The sequence below is a fragment of the Bos grunniens genome, chromosome 29, assembly GCF_055505025.1.
Source record: "Bos grunniens cultivar Pamir isolate PY7600 chromosome 29, Bosgru_T2T1.0, whole genome shotgun sequence".
Lineage (NCBI taxonomy): Eukaryota > Metazoa > Chordata > Mammalia > Artiodactyla > Bovidae > Bos > Bos grunniens.
This window is the reverse complement of record NC_141193.1, coordinates 49119077-49140432: the sequence shown is the minus strand read 5'-3', so window position 1 is coordinate 49140432 and position 21356 is coordinate 49119077. Positions and strand designations below refer to the sequence as shown.

Genomic DNA, 21356 nt, shown 5'->3' with positions numbered 1-21356 from the left:
TTGGTCTAAGCTCCCTACAGTCTTCAATATCACTTCTCCTAGGTATAAATAAGCGAAAGTGAATGTCACTCCACTGTGTCCCTCTCTTTGCAACCTCATGGACTGTACAGTCCATGGAATTCTCCAGGCCAGAATACTGGAGTGGGTAGCCGTTCCCTTCTCCAGAGGATCTGCACAACCAAGGGATGGAACCCAGATCTCTTGCACTGCAAGTGGATTCTTTACCAGCTAAGCCACCAGGGAAGTCCCCATACATATTAAAGTATACATAAACACACTTTAGTGGCATCATCTTTTAGGATTTTAAATAGCTCAGTTAGAATTCCATCCCCTCCACTAGCCTTGTTGGTAGTAATGTTTCCTAAGGCCCACTTGACTTCACACTCCAGAACTGATGCTCTCGAACTGTTGGACAAGACTCTTGAGAGTCTCTTGGACTGCAAGGCGATCAATCCAGTCCATCCTAAAGGAAATCAACCCTTAATATTCACTGGAAGGACTGATGCTGAAGCTCCAATACTTTGGTCACTTAATGCAAAGAGCCAACTCATCGGAGAAGACCCTGATGCTGGGAAAGATCGAAGGCAAAAGCAGAAGGGGCAGCAGAGGATGCGGTGGTTGGATGGCATCACCGACTCAATGGACAAAGGTTTGAGCAAACTTGAGAAACGGTGAAGGACAGGGAAGCCTGGCATGCTGCAGTTCGTGGGGTCGCAAAGTGAGATACGACTTAACTGAACAGTGAACGAAATAAAACACATCAATTAAGAATATGATTCTGAAGTGTTTTCCTTTAGTGAATCTCCAGTTCCTTGTGAATCTTACACACAGAGAAGAGGCAAAATGAATAATACTGGAATCCTACTGGGTTATGCAGTCTCTAGCTTCTCCTTTCTCCAACTCAGTTAATTTCCCTTACAGGAAGACCTATAAAGTCCAGATTCCATCTGCAGCCATTCAATAAATATCCATGGACTGCCTGTCAGACACAGGGCAAGGCAGAATTTCCCTGTTGCAGAAACCAGTACTCGAGAAACCAAGCACCACACTTGGAGAGTTGGAGAACTCAGGTTTCTTATGCTGGCAGGCCCAGAGGAGTTAACACTCCAAGCTCTGAGCTCTGAACAAAGGGGTTACAGAGTTTTTATAGACAGACTCTAGTGGCTGGTTTAAACTAAGCAGTTTCACATGTATGGGAACAGCAGTCAAGACAGGGAGGGAGATGCCCGACCTTTACACGGACAGGCATGATTAAGCAGGTTGGCAGGGGCTGGGTGACTGCAACGAGCAGGACAAGGGCGAGAGAGATAAGCTCCAGCTCCTAGTATTGTGAGTCCCCACTTTCTGAGACCACGTGAGCAAGCCGAGTTACAGAGGCAGAAAGAGCAGACGGTGATGTAAAACTTGAACTTTTCCTGTTCATCCCTAGCCACCAAGTCCCAGCAGCTCTCAGCAGCCATAACTGCCTGTCTGTATGCCAGGCTCCTTGGCCCATCTTCAGAGTACTTTTGGCCTTTTGTCTCCTTCGCTGCACACCTTTCCACGGCCACTGTTAACACACTCGTCCACACGTGCACCCTGGTCCCAGCATCTCGCCGCAGCTTCGGGTCATGTATTCTTCTCCCCAACCCCAGGCGCCCTGCCAAGTTTCTCCTTATCAAAGACTGCATCCCTTCTTCTTAAAACTGCCACTGTTTGCAGATGACATGAAAACCCTAAAACTGGGACCAGAAAACCACTAGAGCTCATTGATGAATTCGGTAAAGTTGCTGGATACAAAATTAATATTTGGAAATCTGTTGCATTTCTATACATTGACAACAAAATACCAGAATGAGAAATTAGGGAAACAATCCCATTTGCCGTCTTGTCAAAAAGAATAAAATGCCCAGGAATAAATCCACCTCAGGAGGCAAATAACCTATATTCCAAAAACTATAAGACACTGATGAAAGAAGCTGAAGACCACGCAAATGGAAAGATGTATTGTGTTCTTGAATTGCAAGAATGAGCATTGTCATAGTCACTATGCTTCCCAAGGCAGTCTACAGACTCAGTGCAATCCCTATCATATTACCAGCTGCACTGGTCACAGAATTAGAACCAAAAATTAAGGCTGCCCTGGGGAGGTGAAAAAGTGAGGGGGGTCAGGGAAGCACAAGGCAGAGACGGGCGGGAATGGACCGGAAGTGTCAGGTGAAGGGGGCAGGGCATGAGCGGTTCCGGAAAGAGTGGGTGGAGACAGAGGGAGACACGCCGCTGGGACGCAGCCAGGGCAGAGGTGCTCTTGATGAAGAGTCAATCACACATGATAAGAAAGGCCAAGGCCAAGGGGACAGAAAGGTGTATCACAAAGTGATCAAGTCACAGGCACAGCTCAAAGCTCTGTTCTGCTGCACTGGCTGGGGGACCCGACAAAGGCCACCTCCCTATCTCACTTTCAGGATCTGCAGCTGTCAGACAGGAAGGAAAACCAGCACTTGGTGGGCAGCAGAGGCAACAGGCCGCATGAGAAGGTCTAGTGGGCTGACTGCAGGCTCCCCGGGGCCTGGTCCGCAGCCGTCGCCTCTCCCAGGCCGTCGGGCATCCCCGCGAGACTGGAGAGCTGCCCGTCTCCAGTCTCTGTGATTACAAAGGCACAAGGTGTGGCTGAGAGGAAAGGGACACTCAGCTTCAGTGTTTTGAGAGTGACTGTCACTCAATTAAATGCAAATACATTTTTAACCAAATGACAGTGTTTCAGAAAGCTCCCTCTTCAAGTCTGTTTGGAGACCAAAATTTAAGATCTCCAAAACTTGCTGATGTAAATTCCATAAACCCAAGTAAGCAGACAATTGCTCAATTACCATACACATGGTCACTTGCCAATAAAACAGGAGGAAGCTAAAAAAAAATAATGCAAATGCCTTATGCAGGCCTAGACGGCTTCAGCAACAGACTGAGAGGGACTCAACAGAGAATAAAACACCAAACTGAAACTTATTAATACAAAACCAGGCATCTTTTCTAATTAATTTTGCAGATAAGAGCTGAATAAATTAAAACTGAATATCTTCTTATCTAAAAAGTAGAAAATGATTTTGTTTAAATATCTAGGCTCTCAGCAATAAGAAAGTACTAAATAGCAAGCCACAAAATTAATGTAATTAAATTCAAAGTGATATTCAGATTACAACATTAAATGTGAAATTTGACTAAAACAACAACCGAAGCATTATTCTTCATGATATATTCAGATAAAATCATCTTATCTAAGCCTCAAAGAATGATCTGTTCATTCTTTTGAAAGACATATTTCTATTGAGTTATGCAATATCAATGGGCAGGCAAATTATCTGAGACAGAAAAACATCAGTTAATGGAAAAATGAGAAAGTTAATAAATGAAGTCAAACTGGGTATTTTATGAGCGCTGCTGAAAATACAATTCATAGAAGTAAAATACCACCGTTATGACTGAGCATAATAAACCGATTACTTGTCTTAAAGGCTATGTGTGATAGAAATCATTTAAATCAATTGAGTTACTGTTTCTTAGCAATTTGATAAAAAGGGAAAACAGTGTAACAGGGAGTCAAGTGCTCCTTTGGGAGGTGAAAAACAAGCCAGCTGGGTTTCTAAGTGTACCTTAATCTGTTTGTGTATTTTCCCCTTGTTTAAAAAAAAAAAAGACAGGAAAGATTTCCTAAATCAAGCTGCTAGAGTCCTGGAATTTGTAGAATTTAAATTATTATTACAGATTTGGTTACGATGGGTATTCTCTCTGTCCTCCAAGCCCCGTCGGAATTGAGAGGCTGATCACCACTCACTCTAACCTTGACTTCTGGAACTGTTGAATCCTTTGGGACCAGAACTCGGATGTGAAATCCCACTCACTGTGAAACTGGATGGAAAATGAGAACGGAGACTCCAGAATATCTCCATGAACTAAGGCTGAGTGAAGCCATCCACGGGCAGTCTTGGTTCGGCTTTTCCCCACTGCATCCTTTATGAGCATCAAGCTGTGTTCACTTTGGGGAAGGCAGAAATCGTAATGCGTGGACTTACTGACAAGACCACTTCCTTTTCTTAATTGAAATGCAGTTGATTTGGGGGAATTCTCTGGTGTTCCAGTGGCTAAGTCTCTGTGCTCCAATGCAGGGGGCCTGGGATCGATCTCTGGTCAGCGAACTAGACCCCCGATGCTGCAACTGAGGGTTTACATGCCCTAACTAGAGGTTCCACATGCTGCAACCTGAAGACCCCTCACGCCACAGCTAAACACTGAAGATCTCACGTGCTACAGCCAAGACTCAGCACAGCCAAACAAATAAGCATTTTTTAAAAAAGAAAGAAAAGAAACATAGGGGATTTACAATGTGGTGTTCATTCCAGACACACAGCAAAGCAACTGAGTTATGCATGCATGCGGTGCTGCTGGTTCTGGAGGTCTGTTCGCTCAGTCGCGTCTGACTCTGCTAATGCCATGGACGCAGCCTGCCAGGCTCCTCTGTGCGTGGGATTCTCCAGGCAAGAATACTGGAGACTGGAGTGGGTGGCCATTTCCTTCTCCAATACACACAAATACATCTATTCTTTTTCAGATTCTTTTCCCTTACAGGTTCTTGTAAGATACTAAGTATAGTTCACTGTGTTAGATGGTAGGTTCTTGTTGGCTATCTATTTTATATGTAGTAGTGTGTGTATGTTAATCTAAGACTCTTCCTTTTACAATCTATAATTATTAATTAAATTATCCTCATAAATATTAAGCATCAATGATATCCTCAGGCAGGGTTCTGCAAACTTAAGAGTCAGAGAGTACATATTTTAAGCTTTGTGATTCAGAAGGTTTCTGTGGCAGCTATTCAACTGTGCCTTGTGTGGTAAAAGCTGTGTCCCATTAAAACTGAACAAAATCAGAACCTCCCTCCCTCCTCCCTTCCCAGCCCTCCCTCTCAAGGGGGAACAGACATATGTTTACCTGTGGCTGATTCATGTTGATGTACGGCAGAAATCAACACAATATTGTAAAGCAATTATCCTCCAAATAAATATAAATGAATAAATTTTTTAAAACCAACAAAATCACATAGCCAGCCTACAGGTTGGGCTTTGCTGACCACTGCTCTGACAATCAAATAAAGAAATAAAAATGAGCTTAAAATCTAAGTGAGCTTTCCATGTTTTTCTGCCTTGGACATCCTCAAGGAAACAATCTTTTTTATTATACAAGTTCCCCAAATTCTTTAAAGACTCTATGAGGTTACCCTTGAAAGATGGCAAGTTATCCCTTGAGTCAACTGTGATTCTGTCCTTTAGCTTGAGGGATGGCATAAAGTCTTCAAACAAATTAAAAAGAGTATACCTGAAATTGAATTGCTGGCTCCAAACTTGTACTTATCTCATTTAAGACTAGTCAGGGGCCTTGGCTTTAGTGACGGGTACACAGTTGAGATGAACAAATATACACCAGTAACAGCAGTCATAAAAATAAAGCATTAGAGAGGCAGAGAGTGAAATTCACCTTGGAAATCCATTCATGAAGATAAGCACTAACCCAACACACCTGGGGATTAAAGAAATCCAAGGTCTAAAAGAAATGTCATACAATCTTCCTATCTCTGCTTTATATCTTACTATTAATCTTCATGGGGATCTTCAGCTTTTTTAAGCCCCAAACTCTCTGCTTCAAGCACACTTTATAGTGGGATTAACACAAACTAGGGCCCCATGAACTTCCTGGATCTTTGTAGGTCAATATAAATATCCATCACCTGCAAGCTATACAAGGTTTTCCTGGAAGTCAGGTTGACTTAGCAATGTGCAAGCCCCTTCAACCAGAGGTCCCAACTTCTGGGGTCTAATCTGAAGTGGAGCTGATATAATAATAATAGAAATAAAGCACACAATAAACATAAGGCACTTCCGTCATCCCGAAACCATCCCACCCCTGGTCCCTGGAAAAACTATCTTCCACAAAGCTAATCCCTGGTGCCAAAACGGTTGGGGACTGCTCGCTGCCTTAAGCCACTTTTAAGAATGCTACATGGAAATGAACATAGCATTCTACTATGAAATTTAAGAACATTTAACAGGAACTGAAATGTTAAGTGTTCATGAAAGCTGTTTTATCATTAAATGCTTATGTAAGGAAAATGAAATCCAGAAGTCATAATAAGGGTTCTGGTTTCCCAAGGAGTTTATATAGAGAATGCTAATAATTTAATATAGAATATGGAATGGGGAGGGGAGCAGGAAGCTTGCACTAAAGGGCTTTCAGATTTGGTGAATGTAAGTCAGAAGGCTCAAGTGGAGGGGGCCAGAGAGAGGCCAGAGCCTTCTCTGAACACTCCTTTGCTTTGCTGATAATTTCTGAAAACTAGAATGATGTTTGGCCAGGAGGTCCAAATATTAACAAATGTTTTCTTCCCCAAGCTGAGTGATTTCCTAAAAGCTGTAACAGGCACACCTATGTTTTGCAAAGACTGAAAGCACTCTAGTGTGGTGGTTCCAGCTCTGTTAGTAACACATACCGCAAAGGCAATTCCCAGCAAAGTTATATCAATAAAAACAAACAAACAAATGGAATTTTGATTCAGAAAAGAACCTGAACACGTTCCCTAAGCAGACTACATTATGCATCTGTTACTGCAGGCGGGGATGAGCCCTCTTGGCTGGAGTGGTCCCCGGGGCAGCAGGGTCAGTAAGCCAATCAGATGCTTCCTGGGGACCTATAGGCACAAAGAGGCAGATGCTGCTCAAAGCTGCATCTTTGCCATGGCGTACGGTGCCTTCTGATGACATGATGCACCCCATTACACACGGAGGGCGACTGAATTACAACAAGACACCAAGTCGAGGAGATGCTTGGTGGTGTTATAATGGACAAGTTTGTGTTCTCTGCTGGGGAGAGAGGAAGCTTGTTTAACTCTTTCACCGAAGCTAGTTATTGTTATAGTTATTCCTAAATATATTTTTAAGATAATTTATTTGTGGCTGTGCTGGGTCTCTGATGCTGCCTGGGCTTCTCTCGAGTCACAGCGTGGGCTTTGCAGGGCAGTGGCTTCTCTTGTGGAGTGCGGGCTCTGGGGATTGGGGTCTTCAGCAGTTGCAGCGCCCGGGCTCCAGCACATAGGTTTAATTGTGGTGTGCAGGCTTAGCTGCTCCGAGGCACGTGGGATCTTCCTGGATCAGGGACCGAACCCAAGTCTCCTGCATTGGCAGGCAGAGTCTTTATCACTGAACCACCAGGGAAGCCCCTAAATATTATTTTTTAAAGTAATTGCTTCTCCAGCCTAGTAAATGGCTTCTGCAGGGTATGAGGTTATCACTACATAAAATACATTTTACTAAGTAATCTAAAAGATATGGAATTGTATTATGGAATACAGTTATCCAGTATGAGGCAACTGTTGAGACACGTGAATTATTGTCCTTCATGTGTCAAACTATATTACAAGGTGTTTTGATAGGTAATGAGATCAGAGTTGGAAGGAGAATTTAGATAGACACACAAACAGCTAATTTTGATCAAGATGAAAGAGACTCTGCTAAGTGACATGCCCGAGGTGACACCCCCCATCGGTGACTGTAGAAAGGAGGCTAGAATTCTCACCTCGGAACCCCCCTGCACACCCACTCAACAGGTACACACGAGGCACCTGCTGGTTTAAGGGGAAAGCAGCTTCTAAACCTACTACTACGATTCCCTCTCCTAAATTTAAGGAAGACGGTTCTCACCTACATTTAAGAACAGCTATTGCTTAAATATCCACAGGGAGCGCCAGTGATACTCTATGCCATTGTTAATAGAGCCAGAATCTAGTGCTTCAGTTGGCTCTTTTTGCTTTCAATTTTATTTTATTTTTTTTAGATTCTGTAAGTCAATTCTTTCCCATCCAGAGTGGTTTAAAACTGTGTTTGCTTTGGCAGCACATACACTAACAAACTGGAATGATACAGAGAAGATTAGCATGGCCCCTGAACAAGGATGACATGCAAATTCATGAAGCATTATATATTCTTCTAGTGATTGCCAAGAGGGAGGCAGTGGTAGACAGTAAGAGTGGGAGTGTGGGGTTAGCAGATGCAAACTCTTACATATAGAGTGGATAAACAAGGTCCCACAGCATAACACAGGAGAACTAGTCAATATTCTGTGATAAACCATAATGGAAAAGAATACATACATACATACATATACATACTACATGTATGTAACATATAATACATATATATGTAAGCACACACATATATATACATACATATATATATATATAACTGAGTCAATTTGCTTAAAGCGGCAGTTCAACACAACACTATAATCCAACTACAATTCAATAGAGATAAATTTAAAAGAAAAAAGACTAACTTATATAAGAATTCCCATCTATGCAACTCCACTCATGCTGTGTGGCTCTGTCCAGTATGTTCTCCATCATGTCTTTTCCTTTTCTGGTAAATTTCTCTCCTTCTGGTAACATGATTCAGATATTATTTCCTTTCTGAACTCTTCTTTGAGTCACACATTCCTCCTGCAAAGTTGGTAATGACCTCTTTCATGCTCAGCTTTTACCTTAGCATTTCTGTGGCTACATTCACCCATCACACCCTTTGGTAGTTACTGGTTTACACCTATGCCTTCCATATGATATCTTACAGAAGAGTACAGTCCATTCTTTTCATTTTGCTAGTTCCAGAATCCAGCAAAGTATCTAAGCGATATCCAATATGTGTATTTTAATGCTGAAGAGTCGGACACAACTGAGCAACTGAACTGAACTGAATGCTGAATTTGAGAGTGGACAATTCAAAATCAAGTCCATGGAATGGGTTTAATTATCTAATGAGAAACACAAGCCAGCTCACAGCAAACTGTTCCCCATAGCTGTGACTTAGAAACGACTTTCATAATAGGTTAACAGTCTTAAAGTAGGAACTAAACTCAACTCAACAACAAAATCACCACCGTTTTGTAAGAACTATCAAAAGAGCAGGTTGTATGAAAGCAATGATGACTAGGAATTCATTTCTAAACTTGAAAAGGGAAACTAATCAAACGATTGTCTCAATAGCCTTTTTATCCTCTACTCCCTTGCTCCATCTCCAGGATCATTCTGCATGGTTGGTATTATCTAAGGCACACATACAAGCTGCCTTGGCCAAATTTCCCTGGCCGCTGCCTAACCTCCAGCATCTGTCCTGGTACCCACCCTCTGCTCCCACCAAAGGTCAGACACGTCCATCTTTCTCAGCAGGATGTGGGCAGATCTGCACCTGGGAAGGATGTGGAGGGGCCCTGAGGAAGCATCTCTCCAGTTTCTGTGTGCTGGCCTCTGAACCGGGACCCGCTCAACAACAGTGCCTCGCAGGTGACCTCGCGCCTCATGGAAACCTCATCTATCAGGCAGCATCTGGGGTGGGTTGCTAAAATGCTAATTGCTTTCAAGGGACTGGTGGCAACCATGTGAGCTGTTTATGTCATGAGCCAACTCAGTGTCCTGTACTGGATAAAACACTGATGAAGCTTAGCAATACCTGATCCAGGTGGCTCTGTCAGTGGTTTCTTACACACACTTAACAAAACAGCATGTTCATTTTCCCAAAGAAAGAAAAATGTAAAAGAAACTAATTCAAGGGTCATAGAAATTAATTATCATTAATGTTAACATGAAAAGTTAAATGGGTTTTAAGGGGTTCTGTCTGTGGGACAATGGTTTGTTTAAAACACAACAAAGAAAAAAAAATCTTATACTGGAAGACAAATACATTGACCCATGTGGTTGTTTACGCTGTTTCTTACCTTTCAAGTGGTAGAGGCGTGGACCTCCCCCGTGATCCAGCAGTTAAGAATCTGCCTGCCAAGGCAGGGGACACAGGTTCGATCCCTGGCCCGGGAAGATTCCACATGCCTTGGGGCAACTAAGCTTGTGTGCTCTTTGAGTCTGTGCTCCAGAGCCCGGGAACCAAAACGACTGAGCCCACGCCCTGCAAATACTGAAGCCCGCGTGCCCGAGAGTCCATGCTTCGCAACAAGAGAAGTCGCTGCGGTGAGCAGCCTGAGCACCGCAACCAGAGAAAGCCCACGTGCCGCAGAGAGGACCCAGCGCAGCCAAACACAAATAACACTTTTTAAAATTAAAAGCAAAGTGGTGGAGGTTATAACAAAGTATATTTCAGGGCATCACTTGGACCTTGCAAAGCCAATCAATGGTACCAGGTAAACCCCCAAAGTCAGTCCTAGACTTCAGATGCTTTGAACCACCTGCCTTGTGCCTAGTGGCATTTTTGTTCCTTTCTGACACTAGGTGTTCTTTCGTTCAACCATTACAAGGCAGCATCTTCCTAAACCACAGTCATGGATATATGAAGCGTGGAGCAAGATGCTCCAGTGAGACTCCACTCTTCGGAAACTGTGGCCAGCACAAGGGGAATAAAATATAATTCTGCTATTCCAGTGATGCAGGACAGATTAGCTAAGGGCCTGGGGCATCCGTTCCTACACCAGGGCTTCTGATTCTATGCCCATCCTGATTCAGACACGCCAAGAACACAGACACCCAGGAATGCAGGACCCAAGGCAAGCACAAAACTGAGAGGCTGGTCAATCTGTGGAGCGCGGTCAGCACTCACCACTGAATAAATTAGATCAGACGAAAACATGTTTCAGAGCTGGGAAATGACAGGGTTATTCTAGGCTTATAATTTTACAAAGAGCACAAGTTAAACAGGCACCACGGTTCTTCATGCTGAAATTGGCCAGAGGATCCATTTTTCCCCTCACACATCAGGAAAAGCAAGTTTCATATTTTTTTTTCAACTGGGAATGTTCAGAATCAAAGATGTCACTGCAAAAATATTAAAACACAAGCCACATTTATCCAAGTAAGTGTATTCTTTAGATTTTTTTAAAGCCCAGTTACAAGAGGGTAGTATGTGGTGCTCTCCTGCTGAGAAAATTATGCCATTGCTATATGCAGCTTTGTCAAATATGTTTCCAAGAAAGAGCATCATCTAAGCCCGTGTGTTGTATTTCTTGTAGGCGAAGAGATAGTGAAGAAATACAAAACTGATGCAATGCTTTAAAAAGGCAAAATAAGAAAAAACAGGCTAAAATTAAAATTCGATGAACGCAACTACATTTTATTTTGCAATGGAAAACTGCATATGCCAGAGAAATCACCCAGGGGGTCTAACTTTCTAATCAACATCAAGTATTTTGTATTGGCCAGAACACCAACCCAGGACGCATTTTTCTGCTTTGCTCAAAAAACAGCAGACTCTCACTTGTTCACTAGATCTGGGGGAGGTCTTGATTTCATTGTAGCTCCTAGTGCCCTGTGTAAGACTTAGGGGCCTGGGGGTGATGATCTCTGCCATCTTGTTTTTAGATGTGCATGCTAAGTCACTTCAGTCGTGTCCAACTCTTTGCGACCTCATGGACTGCAGCCCATCAGGCCGCTCTGTCCACGAGATTCTCCAGGCAAGAATACTGGAGTGAGTTGCCGTGCCCTCCTCCAAGGGATCTTCCCCACCCAAGGATCGAACCTGCATCTCTTATGTCTCCTATATTGGCAGGCAGATTCTGTACCATCAGCACCACCTGGGAAGCTGTGTTTCTAGATAAGTGATTTTCATATAAGCAAAATAATTCAAGACAAAGGCTAAGTATAGAAGACGAATAGAAAGGAGAAAGATAGGAGATGATATCCCAGCGTGAAGCACAAGAATAAATTATGAGAACTGAGCATTACTCACTGAGTAGTGACGTCTCAAAGAAGCACGTGTCCAAGAGCCCTCTCAGACCTCCTTGCATAACACGCAAAGCAGACAGAGATGGCAGGTATGGCGTCCCCTGTTCCTACAGCAAAAAATGAAAGGATACCCTATGCCAACATCACCAAGATAATACACATAGGTCTCAGAGTTCCAGTGAGCCTGGGCCGTGAAAACGCCCTCTCCTCCGTGAAAGGCTCCATTGAGACTGGCCACACCTTCATCTCAGCTCTGCTAAGAACATTTATTTAGTCTTCAACGCTTTATAGACTCATGGGTCAGAAATTTTCCTCTCCTGCCTGTCAACATATATGGAAATAATGTTCTTGGTGAAAACTCAAATAACCATACAGAAAAGTGTCTTAAATTTTCAACTTGGTGCTATTCAGCAAACCCACCCACACTATTTCCTCTTTTCTTGCTTTTAGTTCAAGCAGGAAATGCTGAAATTCTAGACCTCCAGTCGTGTGTGAAGGGGCCTCTTATGGCAAGATACAGCACAGGGAAGCCCAACTCCGACTGAGGAGCTCTCCATAACGGATGTTTCCTCGTCCCCTACCCACAGAAACTTAAACAGGAGAGAGAGATAAGAACAGAGGTGCAGATGGACAAACATGTGGCACCACTGACCGACACCATCTCAGGATTCTAGGACTAGAAGAACAAATGATCGTGGTGGCTTAAAGGCACATATGAGATCCAAGAGACAGTCCACAGAAGTAATAACTGTCATCTGTTAATCACCGCCTGTGTTCTTTTATGCACACTAACCACTTGATCGCCACATGGCTTATGCTGATATCATGCAAGATGGATCCTATTGTTCCCATTGTACCGATGAAGACAGGCCACTGGGCTGACTGTCTGGACTTTTGCCCCAATAAATGTGTTTTCAAACCCAGAGGGCTCCTTTGCTGACTTTAAAAACTGCATAGGTTCATACTGTGGGAGTTCAACTTTTACTTTGTTAAGACAACATAAGAAGTTAAAAAAGTTTTTTTTTTTTGACCTTTGCTAATCACATGAGTTTTGAGTAAGCTCTGGGAGTTAGTGATGGGCAGGGAAGCCTGGTGTGCTGCAGTCCATGAGGTCGCAAAGAATCGGACACAACTGAGTCCCTAAACAAACTGAATTATACTTAAATAAGTTAGGAAAAAAAGAAATGCATTTTCATTTATATGTAGAAATCACGATCGCTATTGAGTCTGCAGACAAAGGCCAGGACATACATGGAGCTAAGATTCCACGTAATCAATCCCAAGTTCCCCATGAATCCAAGGACAGTGTGTTAAAAACACTGCCCCACACTCTCTTATTTCTGTAGGTAAATTCTCACAAAGAAAAAATAATATGTGGGACTCAAGATATTCATCCACTTTGCTCACTGAGCCAGAGACCTCAACCAGCACCAGGTATAATTTGGGTCTTTGTAACTTTGGAGAAATATGGAAAATTTGAGGAAAGCCCAGACAAGAGCAATGAAAATGATAAAAGGGCTAGAAGGTAGGAGAAAAGGCTGACGAACAAGGATTAATTAGCCTGGTGAAGAAAAGGCAGTGGGGAACTTAATATTCTCCTTGAAATATAGCAAAGGCTGCTATACAAAATATGATCACCATGATTCACAATTCCACTGAGAATGAAGACAGAGGAAACAGCCTTATGGAAAAGCACGACGAATATAGATTAAGTATACAATAAATCTTTCATTCTAAGAGTTGGAGGCACTAAAATAGACGATGTCTTGAGGACTTTGCAAATTTTGCCTTCCTGCAGTGCCTACTCATGTTCTGTCTTCTCCTCTTGCTCAATTTAAATACCACCTCCCCCACGAAACCCCAAGACTCTCTTTATACACAGAATATTTCTCAAATTATAGTGAGCATCAGTAACACCTGGAAGGATTATTAAAATACTGATTCCTGGGCCCCATCCCCAGAATAGGTTTGGAGGGGGCCAATGAAACTGCCCGTCTAACAAGCTGCAGATCAGAAGACACACTTCCAGAAGTGATGACCTAGATGCAGCCTCTCCCTACTTCAGGTCTCATAAAAACACATCTACTTCTCTGGGCAACTGTCACTGTTCTCACACAAGGCAGCGCTAGTGGTGAAGAATCTGCCTACTGATGCAGGAGACATAAGAGGCGCGGGTTCAATACCTGGGTTGATCCCTGGGTCAGGAAGGAGGAGGAGGGCATGGCAACCCACTCCAGCATTCTTGCCTGGAGAATACCATGGACAGAAGAGCCTGGCAGGCTAAAGTTGTAGGGTCACAAAGAGTCGGATACAACTTAGCACACGCACACATGGCAGCTAATGTACTTTTCTATTAAACTTTGGTCTGATTCAACTTTGAACTTTCTACAGTACCTAGCACACTGTGAACAGCATGCACGCCCTAAGTAATACCACCTTTCACTGTTCCCTTAAAAGTGGGTCATTCTATGAAATAATGCCATTGGCAGGAACATGGATGGACCTAGAAATGATCATATAAGTGAACTAAGTCCGGCAGAGAAAGCCAAATATTATATGGTATCACTTACACGTGGAACCTAAAAACATAATACAAACCAGCTTGTGAAACAGAGACAAACTCACAGACACAGAAAAAGTTATGGCTACACAAGGAGAAGGGGGAGGAGGAAGGATAAATTAGGAGATGGAGTTCACATATACACACTACTATATATAAGATAGATAAGCAACATGGATTTATTGTATAGCACATGGAACTATATTCAATATCCAACAATAACCTATAATGGAAAAAAATCTGAAGCTATAAACCTGAAGCTAATACAATATTGTAAACCCACTATAGTTAAACAAATGTGTTTAAAAAGTGTATCATTCTAACTTTGTACCTTGCCTAGACGTTTTCCTAGCTTCATTTCTCATGTATTATTTTTCCCTGTTTCTTTGCCTAAGTGACTCCACAGCGTTAACAGCTTCCAATCTATGCACATGAAATTCTCACATATACCAACTGTATCTAACATTCAATATCAAGAAAAAAATCTAGTGTGATATATTAAAATTTCCTTCTGATAAGATTAATTTTTTCTCTGAGTTTTGGCTTATGTCCTCAAGACTATATTCCAAGAAAACAGCAGGAAAGGAGACATATTTTTAATTTATTATTTATTTTGCCTGGTTCTGGCAGGAAAGGCAGGGAGGCCAATGAGCAAATGAGGACCTAGCATGTCTGAAATCATGCTGGTTGCAGCTGAAGTACAGGTCAGAAATTGATCTGGAAAGTTACTCAATAAACTCCCCCTCCTGTGCATCAGCTAAGAATTAAATGCAAAACAAATGACACAAGAATTTACACAGCAGCAAAAATATGGACCCCCTGCCCTAATGGAAAAAGTGGGGACATGCCTCTTAGGCTTCAGGTTAACTCAAGATGATTCAACAAATCTCAGATTATATGCCCAGCAACTGGGTCATCATATCATAATCTCTCAGATGTCTCAACAGCATGGTTGAAGTTCCACTCTTCCCTTAAACCAGTTCCAGTGATTATTCACACACACACACACACACACACACACACACACACACACACACACACACTACAAAGAGTTCTACCACAGTAAAGTTTTAAATGGCCACAAAAAGCAATTAGCATGTAGGTGAATAAGCCAGGACAGAACACAGTAAAAAGGATTTCTGGATTTGTGGAATCTCTAAGCTGCAGTACATCTGATGACAACAAACAAAAATTCACAGAGCACCTTACACAGAGCAGATAAGACTCATAATCCTAAAAAGGATCCTCAGGTAAAAACAATCTAAAAATTGGACTTGCTTTTATTCCCTATATCTTGACCCTTGCTTCTTCCATGCATTTTTTCTTTTCCTAGAATGCATGCTCTTCGTTACTTCTTACCAGTGAGTAGATAAACCAATGCAACAGCACAATTTAGCAGTCAAAAACTGATGTCCATTCCACTCGACTTCATTTAGGGAAATTCAAGGTCTATTATCCCAACTGCCAGCACAGAACACTGTCTGAGACAGGCAAAACATGAAAGAAAATTAAAAATCCGAGTCCACTCCAATGAAGAACCATAGCAAGAAGTGACTCTGAGCTGCATGTGCTGGTCTGCAGGCACACCAGCTCGTAACCGTGAAATATGGTCATTATCTCATGGAACTGATCTAATTTTGTACTCAATGCCCTAATATAATGGGTTTCTTTTGAATATCAAACACCAGGACTGGGACCAAAAATTGATAATAATTTGACAGCACTTTCAAGCACAGCTTATTTTCCTTCCACTTGTCACAGTAAGTAGCACCAACTGACAACTACTCCATAGGCTGGATGAATGAAAGAAGACGCATTTGTTGAGCTGAGGAAATGCCACTGATAAACTACAGCAGAGGACTGATAATAGCTCATTAGAGGGCTTAATACGCAGGCACGAACAGCACGTTTAACGAAAATCTACAAAGGTACTGGAATGCAGCTGGCGTAACACTAGATGAATTTTTTTTCTTTAGTACAAAGAAAGGAAGGGGAAAATATGCTTATCTCTTTAAGAATATCAAGGTTCAGGCTGTAAGATTTGTGTTTATAAATGTGTGTATGTGTGTGTGTGTGTGTGTGTGTGTGAATGCCTGCAGACGTGCTAAGCTGCTTCAGTCATGTTGACTTGTGTGACCTATGGACTGAGGCCTGCCAGGCTTCTCTGTCATGGGATTTTCCAGGCAAGAATAATACTGGAATGGGTTGCCAGGCCCTCCTCCAGGGGATCTTCCTAACCTAGGGATCGAACCTGCACCTCATGTCTCCTGCATTGGCAGGCAGTTTTTTTTTAACCACTAGTGCCAACTGGGAAGTCCATATATATATCAGATCAGATCAGATCAGATCAATCGCTCAGTCGTGTCCGACTCTTTGTGACCCCATGAATCGCAGCACACCAGGCCTCCCTGTCCATCACCAACTCCCAGAGTTCACTCAGACTCACGTCCATCGAGTCAGTGATGTCATCCAGCCATCTCATCCTCTGTCGTCCCCTTCTCCTCTTGCCCCCAATCCCTCCCAGCATCAGAATCTTTTCCAATGAGTCAACTCTTCGCATGAGGTGGCCAAAGGACTGGAGTTTCAGCTTTAGCATCATTCCTTCCAAAGAAATCCCAGGGCTGATCTCCTTCAGAATGGACTGGTTGGATCTCCTTGCAGTCCAAGGGACTCTCAAGAGTCTTCTCCAACACCACAGTTCAAAAGCATCAATTCTTCGGCACTCAGCCGTCTTCACAGTCCAACTCTCACATCCATACGTGACCACAGGAAAAACCATAGCCGTGACTAGACGAACCTTTGTTGGCAAAGTGATGTCTCTGCTTTTGAATATGCTATCTAGGTTGGTCATAACTTTCCTTCCAAGGAGTAAGTGTCTTTTAATTACATGGCTGCAGTCACCATCTGCAGTGACTCACTGCTCTGGGCTCAACTGTGTGTCCCCATATATATATGAAAATTTCATTAAATCAGGTTAACAAAGAAAGTGAATATACTGGGGTGACATTTATTAACATCGGTGCTAAAATCAGGAATAACAATTATATGTAACACTTGGCGGCTGCTCCTGCTACTAAGTCACTTCAGTCGTGTCCGACCCTGTTTGACCCCATAGACGGCAGCCACCAGGCTCCCCTGTCCCTGGGATTCTCCAGGCAAGAACACTGGAGTGGGTTGCCATTTCCCTCTCCAATGCATGAAAGTGAAAAGTGAAAGTGAAGTCACTCAGTCGTGTCCGACTCCTAGCGACCCCATGGACTGCAGCCCACCAGGCTCCTCCATCCATGGGATTTTCCAGGCAAGAACACTTGCCTAGAGGAATTTAATTTCAAATACAACAAGAAGAAAGGCCAGAAAAAAACAGGGACTCTTTTCTCAGGAGACTTATTTGCAGAGCAGGAAATAAAAACAACACTTTTATACATAATGTTTAATTCATTAACAGTTGACAGGATTATTAAAGAAAAATATTTAAAGATGGGCATACTTTTAAGATGGAGTCCTGCTGAAAATGATTCCGTTTTATTTTCTCATCAAAGAAAGGCCTTAGCCTAATCCCATAATTTGAAAGAATAGAATTAAAGTCACTCTCTCATTTACTCAAGTCATTAAAAATGCCTTCCTGAGCCTCATGATTCCACAATTTCCATTGGTGTTAATGTATTTGCTAATCCTCTCATTTTCTCAACATCACCACTTATTCCAGTTGTCACACGTTCTGCATTGAATCCCTGCTTCTGAAGATTTTTCTGCCCCACTAGAATATGATGCACTGATTACCGAAAGGGGCATCCACACCAAAAGTTTGCCTATAACCCTGGAGCCCAGCCTGATGAGGGAGAGAAGCACGCAGTCCCAGTGGACACAGTGGTAAGGGCAGGGGAGGGCTGGCTTCTGGCGAGTGCTCCCTACACACCCTGCCCCGGACAACATCTCTCAGCTACTGATAGATCCAACTCAATCTCTCGACTCAGGCTGTGGTTCTTGCTCCCCTAGCACATGGAGTTAGGAGAATTGGACTCAGAGAACCTAAGCAGCCAGCCAGGGTGGATACAGCTAAGCAGAGAAAGCACTGCAAGCTGTCCCACTGGCCTGGGCTCAACCGTGTCCCCCAAAGTCATAGGTTGAAGCCCCAACCCACCAAAGCATGTGTATTGGAGACAGGGCCTTGCAGGAGGTAATCAGGATGCAATGAGGTTATGAGCACCGCACCCGGATCCAACAGGGCTGGTGTCCTTATAAGGTGAGACGTGAGCGAGTCACCTCTCCTCCCCCGTGGCCCCTGCCCCTTCATCCTCTCTCCATCTCTCTCGGTGAGCACTCACAGGGAAAATGCACACGAGGACAGGGCCATCGAACAAGCCAGGAAAAGAGCTCTCAGCAGAGACTGAAACCTGCCTGAACCTTGATCTTGGACTTCCCAGCCTCCAGGGTTCTGAGATAATAAATTTCTGTTCTTTAAGGCCTCCAGTCTGTGGAATATTGTTACAGCAGCTCAAGCTGGCTAAGACACTTGGTTTAAAGCTCTCCCTTGCCACGTTGCCTCACGGGATACAAAGGTTCATTCCCCCTCAATTTCTACAGCAGAAGCCTCCTTCTGATCCCCTTGGACTTTCATTGTCTCCTTATTAGCTACATCCATATGAATGAAATAGATGATTCTGTAGGAGGCTCATCATAATTTAACAGGAATTAATGCCCTCTTATTATAAAAGACCCAACAAGCCGTTGCTTCACAATCAGCCACAACTGGAATTAATTCGTGTCAGATGAACATCAAGAAAAATCCATTTATGACCCTGAAGTCATGAAATTTAGCATAATTACACATGCTCTTGTTTGGGTAATTTTTTCTCTCCTCATTAAATTAAGGGTCTACATTTGATTTCAATCTGATCAGTCCTGACTAGTTGTATGTCTGTAATCAAGGGCATTTCCTCTCAAATCAACCCAGGGTTTTGCAGGCAAACTGAACTACAAGCATGAACAGAAGCCAAGGTACTGACTATTGAAAACTCAGAAGGTAACACTTTACCGACAGCAGAGAATCTCACTCTTACTATTTATTCATGCTTTCCCTCAACAACTATTTATCGAGTACCTATTAAGCACGAGGCAGTGTTCTGGGTATTTGGGAGACATATGAAGTAATAGGGGAGGAGGAAATGGCAACGCCCTCCAGTATTCTTGCCTAGAAAATCCCATGGAAGGAGGAATCTGGCGGGCTACAGTCCACGGGGTCACAGAGAGTCGGACACGACTGAGCACGATGAAGTAATAGCACGTGAGCATCGTTCTGAGAAGCTCTAGAGCACGTGCCTGCCTTTCTTTTCACCTCTGTATCCTCGACTCTTCAACAGCACCCAACACTTAGTATTTGTTCCATCATCCAATGAATAAACACGTTTTTTCAAAAAGAATCCTTTTAGTGTTACCAGTCAATCTCCATCTCCCTATCTTTCTCTCTTAAACCTACTCTGCCCCTTTTACTCTCTTGCAATATCTCCTAACTAATTTTTCTAGCAAATAAAATCATCTGGTTTAAGCCTGAACAGAGAGACTTCCCTTGAGGCAGGTCTCTGGCAGGTAGAATAATTGTCATCTTCAGAAAAGTTCAGTCTTCCAGGGTCTCTTTCTCTAATTATCTCCAGAGGTCAAGCCTTCTAAGATAGTAGGGGAAAATTTCTTCAGTCATTAACTTGACAATGTCATGAAAAAACAGAGGCCTCTCCTGGGTCTGTAGGGTAGATTCGTCGGTTGTCTGGGAAAAGGGCACAGATCTGGAGAATCTGTTGCTGCCTAGAAGGATGTGTCTGTCTAATCCACGTTGGCAACTTCGGGTGCCAGGGACCCAGAGGCACCTGGAATTCGCCCACTGGGAGCTACTAGGATGTGCTGTTCCTGGTTCCCAGAAAGGGATGAAATTAGTGCCCCTCCAGGCCAGGCTCATGGAGCCCATGACTGTAAAGACTCCACGTAAGTTATCTTTCCCTTTGGAAAAAATTCTAGAAGTCCGTGCAGTCTGCACAGCTTTCCGGCCAGCAAATTAATCATGTGCATAAAGCAAAGAAATCAGATTATGTTTGGGGAAATCAGATGCTGTTCCCTTGGTTACTCTAATTTAGGAAGCACTAAGGTATTTATTTAAGAAAGGGAACAATTAGCTACAAAATAACTTTTAAGGATCCCTTATGTGCTAAATATACAGTTAGAAAGGAAGTGTTTAAACTGTTACTAAAATATGGTTTTATCAGGGACTGGGGTAACACAAGGAATAAGAAATAAAATAGCTCTTTTTCTCTAGATTACTAACTCCTGAAACAATTTCTCAAAGAACAAGACAATCTCCATAGAAACATTAAGACGGAGTCATAGAATGTATGGCTCAAATGGTAAAAGAGAGGCCTTTTAAAAATTCTGCTGTTGCCACACTAAAAGGAAGAAATTGAGCTCTCAGTGGTGCCTGGGTAGGATATATAAGAAGCCATATATAAATCAAGCGGCATGTATGCATGAACCAAAGCATGAACCAAAGCATGAAGCTTTTTTTAAACCGCTTTTACAATAACAAGTCATATTTAAAGTGTCAAGATTACATCCTAAAAGAGCCAAAGTTTTCATGACTTTAACTAAGTCATGAAATAGGAAAAGCTCAAACTGATTTTGCAAAAAGCAAAATGTTACTGGTCATAGAAAATTTTAAATATTTGCAAACTGCCTATGAATAGAAAATTTGTGGCCACTCCCATTTCCTACTTTCTCTACCCAACTAAATGCATACTTTTTTGAAAAGTTCTCCAATTAGTTCAAAGATGTCAATGTATAAATAAATGGGAGCCTCATTCTCATGCCATCCCTTGCGTGCGTGTGTCTGTGGGTTTGGTTGTGCTGTCCAGCTCTTTGGAACCCTGTGGACTGCAGCCGGCCAGGATCCTCAATCCATGGAATTCTCCAGGCAAGAATACTGGAGTGGGTTGCCATGCCCTCCTCCAGGGGATCTTCCCAACCCAGGGATGGAACTTGAGTCTCTTATGTCTCCTGCATGGCAGCTTGGTTCTTTAC

At 42.9% G+C, this 21356-nt stretch overlaps 1 protein-coding gene and 1 non-coding gene across 3 annotated transcripts in view; one reads left to right on the top strand and one right to left on the bottom strand.

Moving 5' to 3' along the window:
• Nucleotides 1–21356, bottom strand: part of FAT3 (FAT atypical cadherin 3) — an 805898-nt gene that overhangs the window by 561143 nt on the left and 223399 nt on the right. The gene's annotated exons all lie outside the window — the stretch shown is intronic.
• On the top strand, nucleotides 7898–8006 carry LOC147342633 (U6 spliceosomal RNA). The gene has a single exon (XR_015158199.1). It is a non-coding gene; the product is annotated as a U6 spliceosomal RNA (small nuclear RNA).